The following is an 8,361-nucleotide window of genomic DNA, read 5'->3' on the forward strand; positions in this document are numbered from 1 at the left end:
GAAGAAAAAGCCCCTGGCCAAGAATCCTAGAGTCACAGAATAATTTGGGTTGAAAGGGATGCTAAAGATAACCTAGATCCAGCTCCCTACCATGGGCAGGGACACTTTCCACTGTCTCTAAGCTCTATCCAACCTGACCCTGACCACTTCCAGGGATGGGGAATTGAAAATGTCTCCTGGTAGAAACAGCATTGAGGCTTCTTCTCCCTTTTTTACTGTTCCTTTACAAAGGAAAAGAAAAGCACTTTTTTTCCTTGGAAATCTTAATATTCACATTATTAGGATTTTGAGATTTTAAAACCTTTTATTACCACTACTTCTACTTACATTTGCAGCCTGTAAATGAACTGCCTGACTTGCCCAGCCCATTTTTCTGCCCAATTTTTAAGGGATTCAACTCTTTCCTTTGAGAAGAAAAATGCTGGTGCTTCCAGGAGCCTTCCACATCTTTACAGGGCCACTTTTCAGCAGGATAAAAACTCTGTTGAGCTTGTTCCCGTAGCTACTCTTGCTGCATTTTAAACAGGCACTGAACTTCTTTAAATTCTAAATTTATTGCCGGTGCAGCTGCTTTAATGACAGGTTTGAGGCTTCTTTGGTTTCAAGGTTGGGTGTGTTTGTGCTCATGTCTCCTGTGGGTCACAGAGGGGATGTGGGGTCCCTGGCAGATGCTGGAGCTGGGGATGCACAAGGCAACTGGGCCAGGAGGAACCAGCATCTTGCAGGGGATTTGTCTACTCAGCTTTGGTCTTCTCCCAGCCACGTAGAGGATGCTCCCCTGCTCCCTTGGAGGCTGCAGAGCACATGGGATTGCCAGGGAAAACCAAGGCCAAGGCTGGCTCCCAGACCCATCATAGAATCATTAAGATTGGAAAAGACGTCCAGGACCATCAAGTCCAACATGTGATCAAATATTCCCGTGCCCATGACTCAGCCATGTCACAAAGTGCCACATCTACTCATTTTTTTAACACTTCCAGGGATGGTGACTCCATCACTTCCTTGGGCAGCCGTTCTTTCAGTGAAAAAATTTTCCCTGCTATCCAACCTGGCACCACTTAAGATCATTTCTCCTTGTCTTACCACTTGATACATGGGAGAAAAGACCAAACCCAAACTGGCTACACCCTCCTTTCAGGTGTAGAGAGCAAAAAGGTCCCCTTGAGCCACCCTTTCTCCAGACTAAACACCCCCAGCACTTGACTTGAAATCCTCCTAAGGGAAAAAAACACATTCACAAAGGAGAAAAAAAACAACTCGAAATAAAGCACTAGCTGCTTCTGCACTGTGAAAACTTCCTGGTGTTGAGTTCTTCCCAAAGATTTTCCTCTGCTGGGCTGCTCACAGGCACATCCACACTTCCCATCGCTGTGATGGACCATCACTCCTCCAGTCTCTGTGTCACAGGGCTTTTTGTCACCCAAACAGCACCCAAAAAAGGCTCCAGCTCTGTTGTGCTGGGCACTCTGGAGCCACGCAGTACCAGGAGTGTCCAGCCCTAAAGCAGCTTTCAGTTTAAACAGGGCCAAAGGGACACAATCCCAAGTGCCTGTGGGAAAAGATGCCTGCTGCAGGTTTTGCAAATTAAGTGGTAACATCCCAAAGGAAACCCACACAGGTTGGACCCCGGAGGGAAGGATAAAACCTAGAGGAATCATTTGGGCAGAAGAAATCTCTCGGGGAAGCCTCGGCAGGCGCTGCTGGGGAGTGAACCTCGGCATTTGCTTAAACAAACAGCTGGTGGAGGATTGGGTTTCGGAATCAAACTGCAACCCAGCACCTACTGAGCTTCATCCATCATTAGTCTTTCATTAGGAAACTTGTTCTTGGCCTGCTCCCCAGCTCTCAGAGAAGTGATTCAGGCAAATGCCAGCCCCGCTGTGCCCTGCAGCCTCTCTCCTTCCACCTCTGCAGCAAATGCCCACTTTCTTCTCATTTAAAAAAGGAATTCCTTCCCTTCCAGGAGTTTTCACTGTGAATGCTGCCACTGCCCCATCCCCTCCATCCATCCCTGCTCCCCATGTCTAAGCAGGAGGAACAGGTGGGACAGCTGACCCTGGTGAATGAAAGGAGAGCACAGTTCGGCTGCCCTCACCCCTTTCTCACAGCCTGTCCCCGCTGTCAGTGATCCCCCAGCCCCCAGGGACGGGGGATTTGTGTGTATTAGTCACATGAAAGGAAAGACGCTGCAGCAGGCTGCTCCCGGGCTTTGCTTCACCTCCAGCAGAGGGGATGGCTTGCCACTGTATTCCTCAGTGGACTCAAATAACAGGTTTTTTTTTCTTTTTTTTTTTTTTATTTCTTTTTTTTTTAACCAATTGGCTTCTATGTAAGATGCGCCACAGCCCTGATTAAAAAAAAAAAAAAAAAAAAAAAAAAGGAAATAAAAAAGTGCAGAAGAACAACTTACAATGATCCCAGCTGTGCAGGGAGATGTGTAAAGCCAGAATAGAATAGATCTTTCTGGCTAGAAGATCTTTTTCCGTTGTCAAATCCCTGGGGTGGGATTTGGTCTCGCTGGGCTGGTGTGCAGCTCCACAGCCTGTCACCACACAGAGGGCTGAATCAGAGCATTGATGGCCTCTCTCTGCCCAAACTCTGCCAGTCTGGTGTCACACACAGCAGACGCCCAGGTGGACCCTGCTGAGGTGGACTCACTGCTCAGGGAGTCAAGGGTATTTTCCTCTCAGGAGTAAAAACCAGAAACTCATGGAAGTCAGACGGATGAGCACCAAAGCTGTCACTCCAGGAGAAAGCAATCAGAGAATCACAGAATGGTTTGGGTTGGCAGGAACCTTAAAGATCACCCAGCTCCAAACCCTGTGCCACAGGCAGTACCAGTTTGACATAAATATGGTGACTTTCTATCATTTTTCTCCTCAGTGAAAGTGTAAGGGATGTTTCAGGGTTGTTGGGAGCCCTGGATAGGTTGAGCACTGCTCAGCACATCTTCTATTTATTATTAGTGCTCTGAGTATAAATTTATTTTCTCACTCAAAACAACTTCTTTCACACTTCCCTCTCTTTTTCTGCTTACTTTTGTTGCCTGGATCCAGCAAGAAGTCATTTCCCACCCAGTCTCAAAAAACCACTTGAGCTGAACCATAGCAAGATTTTTTTCACCCCAGCTTTTCAGTACTGCCAGTGATCTGAATAATTGGTGATTATTACACCTCTAATTGAGATATCCTTGTCCTTGCTGCTGCACTGACCCATCGACCCAGCAATGAAGAGAAAAACAGAAGCAGAGAGAAAAAGAGCCCATAGGTGGGATGAGGAAGGAAGCCTTGATCTGAGCCTGCTCCATACATTTTAAGTCTAAATTAAAATGCTTAAAATGCTTTAATTCAGAATGGGTTTGCATGCATTAAAATGCGAGTTGGATGAATATTCAACCCCCAAACCCAAGATGATTCCCTTATTTAAGGACAGGAGGCCTGTTCAGCCCAGCCAGATGCATCTCAGAGTCATTTCCAGCACCGTGTGTGCAGGGCTGGGGGGAGGGCCATTAAAAATAAAAGTGCCAGTGTTCCAAATGCCAGCCCTGTACCCACCTGTTCCTCTTTGAGCCCAAACGTGGCCACCTCTGACCCCGCTGTGGGTCTGAGGCCCTCGGGAGGCTGCACCTCCACCCCCAGCCCCATTCCCCACGGCAGCTGTGTAAACCTCAAGGGCAACAGCTGGGCACAGGAGATGATGCCTCCAGCTCCTGGGTGGAGGGACAGCAAAGGGCATCTGCAAGGGCTCCAAATCACTGATCTGGCAGCGGGGACTCGATTTATTTAAGTCGCGCGAAGTTTGGCACTGCCCTCGTTTGAACCCCCCCTGTCCATAAAGCCAGCTCAATTAGCACGCCAGGGTTCTCACTGCAAGGTGTTAATTTGGGAATTGCCTGCCCCGGGGGACTGCAGGGTGGGATTTTGGGTTCAGGGTCTGCTCAGCTCTGCTGTGACCTCAAGGGCATCCTGAGGAACTCTTGCTTTTTTGTAGCTGCAAGGATGGGGAGGGAGGAGAGGAAAATGGTGAAGAAACTTTTCTCATCAGTGCTGGATGAAGCCTTGACGTTACCTGGAAACTTCAAGAAGGATTTTTCCATCCTCTGGCAGCCAGGGACAATAAGTTTCACATCCTGACTTCAGAAAGACAAATCTCCACTGGGTGATTTATCCAGTGTGTGGATATCTGCAGGCTGTTTTCCAAAAGCCTGATGTGGAATTGGACCTTGAGGAGATCTTCCTCAAGCTGCTTAATTGTGAAAACACCAATGGGATGAGATTGAAACTCTGTCCTAAGGCATCCCTTTTTTTTTTTTTTAATCATGTCTAAATACATGTCAGAATTCAACAATCCTTCTCAGAATCTTTTCTTCTGCCTTGAAGGCAGATGGAGCTGTCAAAGAATCATAGAATGGTTGAAGTTGGAAGTGACCTTAAAGTTCATCTACTTCCAATCCCCCTGCCATGGAAATACACCCCTGTACAGAGGAGAAGGCAGGAATTCTGCTCCTATTCTAACACCAATAAATTAGGATAGCCACAAGCTGGAACTCCATAGCTGAGACTGGGTGTCCTTAAAAGATGGAACTGCCTGGAAGAGAGGTTCACTTGCCAGCTCTGTTCCATGCTTTGTGGGCTCTGGGAAATTCACTTCTTATCTATCAGTAATGATAACAGCAGGAGTAATGTGAGATCAGTGACATGTTGGACCCTGGGACAATGAATTTGCAAAGGTAATAAATAAATAAATTCAATATATAAATAAACTCAACAACGACCATTTCAGAGAATGCAAAGGCTCAGGGGAACTTTTTACAAGATTTGTTGAATATTGGGTGCATACCAGGCTAATTCTCACTCTTTTTCTTGAGATGCTTGTGTCCTCCCATTCTTGTTGTCCCCCAGTCATGGTTGGAATGAATCTCCAAGGGACTGGACTGATGGTAGCTGTTGGCTTTCTCTGTATCAGCCCAAGGCTGAAGAGGTTGACAACCTGACCTTCCCATCACCCAACCCAGAAAATACATCCAAAATCCAGCACAGACTTCAAGGCTGGGTGTCTCCCAAGGGAAGAGCAATGAATTTCCACTTCCAGGATATAAATATTCCCGTTTCAAACAACCTTTTCATTCCAGAGTCTACAGCAACTTTCAGTCTCCCTTCCCCATCACCAGCTCTCCCAGGCCATGAGCAGGCACCAAAACCCCCTCCCACCCCCATCCAAAGCCCCTCCAGCTCAATCAGCTGTCACAGGCCCCACATTCCTGCAGAACTCCCAGAATTGGCAGCTCTGAACATCTGCTCTTTTCCACCCCCACAAATATGCAAGCAGGTGTGAGGAACCACCACTTGCCTTGTTCCTGGCCACTTTTACCCAGGCACTGGGAATGAAGGCACAGCCAGAGGGGCAGATGATCTGTTCCCCTCCATCCTCTTCGTGTCCCTCTGGGGAAAGTATAGAAACAAAAATCAATTTTCTTACTTGAATTGAACAATCTGGAAAAGATGAAACTGAAGTGTCTGGATATAATTCCTCTCTGCCTCACTCTGACAGGGACTTTTTACCAATGGTGACAAAATCCAACTCATTCCACCCCTGCTATGGACAGGGACAAATTCCACTACCCCAGGCTGCTCCAAGCCCTGTCCAGCCTGGCCTTGGACACTTCCAGGGATCCAGGGGCAGCCACAGCTTCTCTGGGCAATGAAATACCCAGAGAATATAGAAATAGAGAGAGTACAAAATTCCTTCCTATGGTGAGTTTATAGGTATCCAGCATATCCATGATTTTATGGATTACAATCAGCATGGAGCTGTGTACAAGGCTGAGTTTATCTACATCCCACTGAAAATAAAAATAATGAATAAAAATAAACTAAAAATGAAGCATATGCAGTTTATGCAGTTTATGCAGTTTATGCCCTACAGGTTATTAACTGGGATTAAAAGAAAATATACATTCAGCACGTTCAACTTTTTTGTTGTTGCTATTTTTCAGACAAGTAGAACTTTAAATAAAATAAAATAAAATAAAATATTAAAAATTAAAAATTTAAAAATTTAAAAATAAAATAAAATAAAATAAAATAAAATACTATCCATTCTGTTCTGAAATTTTCAGCTCACATATGTGTTCCACAGGCCAAGGCTGTGGTTTTTTGGGTTTTTCCTTAAGGAATGGGGCGATACCTTATAGGAAATACAGAGTTCATCTCATGACTGCATGGGATCATGTGAGGTCCCTGAGCCAAATGCTGCTCTCAATATCCTTACAAGGTGTATCAGTGGCTCCAAATAGAAAATATCAATTTTTTTCCAGCTTCCACGAGCCCAGTTTGTTCCCAGCTGCCATTCCCACATCCCATGTGAAACCTGGCACTGCCTGCAAGCACCAGCACATTCCAGTGACACCAAACCCCTCTGTCAGCCTCAGTTTGCCTGGGACGCTTCCAGGGATGGAGCAGCCACAGCCTCTCTGGGAAACCTGTGCCAGGACCTCACCAGCCTCACAGCCAGGAATTAATGGGATATCTGAGTTCCCCAGAGGGTCTCTTAGGTCCTCATCCCACCCTGGGAGAGGGCAACACTCTTAAAATGTTGTTTATGGTTGGGAAACTGAGGCATGGGATGATGTGCCCAAATTCTTGGAAGAAGTTTATGGCACAGCAAGTTGTTTGTTTGTTTGTCTGTTTGTTTGTTTGTTTGTTTTTTAAATCACACTTTCTCATGCATCTGAAATAGTAAATTCAACATGACTGGCACAGCTGGCAGTGAAGCCAAATGGCCCACACTGGTATTATTGAAGCCTTTTATCCTCCAAAACAGGATTGCTGCATGCAGCTACTCTTGGGATGTGTCTTATCTATGCAAACTCCTGAACTGTGTTTAGAAAAGGATGGGAGAGAGAAATCATCTCAGCCAAAACCATGCTGAGATGGTGTTCCTGCAGTGAGAATGGTGGAGTTCCTGCACCCAGCAGCATTGCCTGGGCCTGTTTCATTTACTTTTGGTCATTGCTCTCTCAGATAATCTTATTACAGCCTGTCTTTCATCACAGATCCTGCTCCCTGCCTTTTGTCCTCATCCTAATAATTCTTTTTAGGTGAGCATTCAAACCTCTGGAAGTGATTGCAGGGTTGTATTATCACTCTGATTTTAACACAAAAATATTTCCTTTCCAAAAAATTGCTGAGAATGTTTCAAAAGTATTTCTCCCCTATGAAGCAAGATTACACTCAGCACTGAGATTTTGACAGAAGATGGAGAGGAAATGGTTGATAATTTTAGAGGGCATTTTGGTTTATATGTCATAGGAGACTGGTAAGGAGCAGAATGACAGGTTTGCTTGCAATTTGCTTCTTTAACTCTGAGAAAGCTGAAGATTATTTCAAATTCCAACATAAGGAAAAAAAAAGGGCAAGTGTTCAAGGCCAGGATGGATGGGTTTGGATTAACCTGGTCTAGTGGAAGGTGTCCCTGCCCATGGGTGGAACAAGATGATCTTTAAGGTCCATTTCAACCCAAACTATTCTAGGACTCCATGATTCTGTGACTAATATTATTTGCCAGCCAAAATTCTCTGCAAACTTTTACCCACATCAATGGATTCATTTCCAGGCTCCCAGGGGACACTATTTTTTTTTTTAAATATCTGGCAGAGAAGAGGAGAAAAGACACACTTTTAACAGCACCAGGGCTGGGAGGATCCTGGCTGTACTGATTGTGGCTCATGGAAATGACCCCAGCACTCGCCAAAGCCCAGCTCCTCTGACCACTTCTAAGCAAAGAACCCATCAGGATTTTGGACCAGCTCCAAACCCAGCTTCCTCCTCCTCCTCCTCCTCCTCCTCCTCCTGCAGCCCTCTGGCCATTAAGAGATAAAACCTCTGTACCTGCAGGCTTTATTCTGGAAATCTTTGGTGGGATTTTTTTGGTTGTTTTTGTTTATTTTCCCTGACGGGACTGAGTTACAGCATCGGGGAAAAAAAAGGGACAAAACTCCGAAACGCGCCCGTGCGGGCACGGGACAGCTGAAGCGGTGGCGCTCAGGACGGCGCTGCCAGTGGGTGATTGAGGGGGACAGCAGGGACACCGAGGGCTCTAAAGGACACGGGCAGGTGCGGGGACGACGCCGTGGGGTGGGCTGGCCCCGGGGATGGGCGATACAAAAGGGCCGGTGACAGCCGGGCAGGGCCGGGGGCAGGCGGGGATGGCAGCAGCATCCTGGGGACAGCGGGGACAGCGGCGGGGAAGAGCCAGCCCCGGGCCAGGGTGGCTGGAGGCTGCTCTGCCCTCATTCCTGAGGACAGGAATGCTGATGGAAAACCTTGATAGGGGAGTTGAGAGGATGCTGAAGAGAGGTGG

This window comes from Pyrgilauda ruficollis, unplaced genomic scaffold (assembly GCF_017590135.1).
Source record: "Pyrgilauda ruficollis isolate IOZ18807 unplaced genomic scaffold, ASM1759013v1 scaffold54, whole genome shotgun sequence".
NCBI lineage: Eukaryota > Metazoa > Chordata > Aves > Passeriformes > Passeridae > Pyrgilauda > Pyrgilauda ruficollis.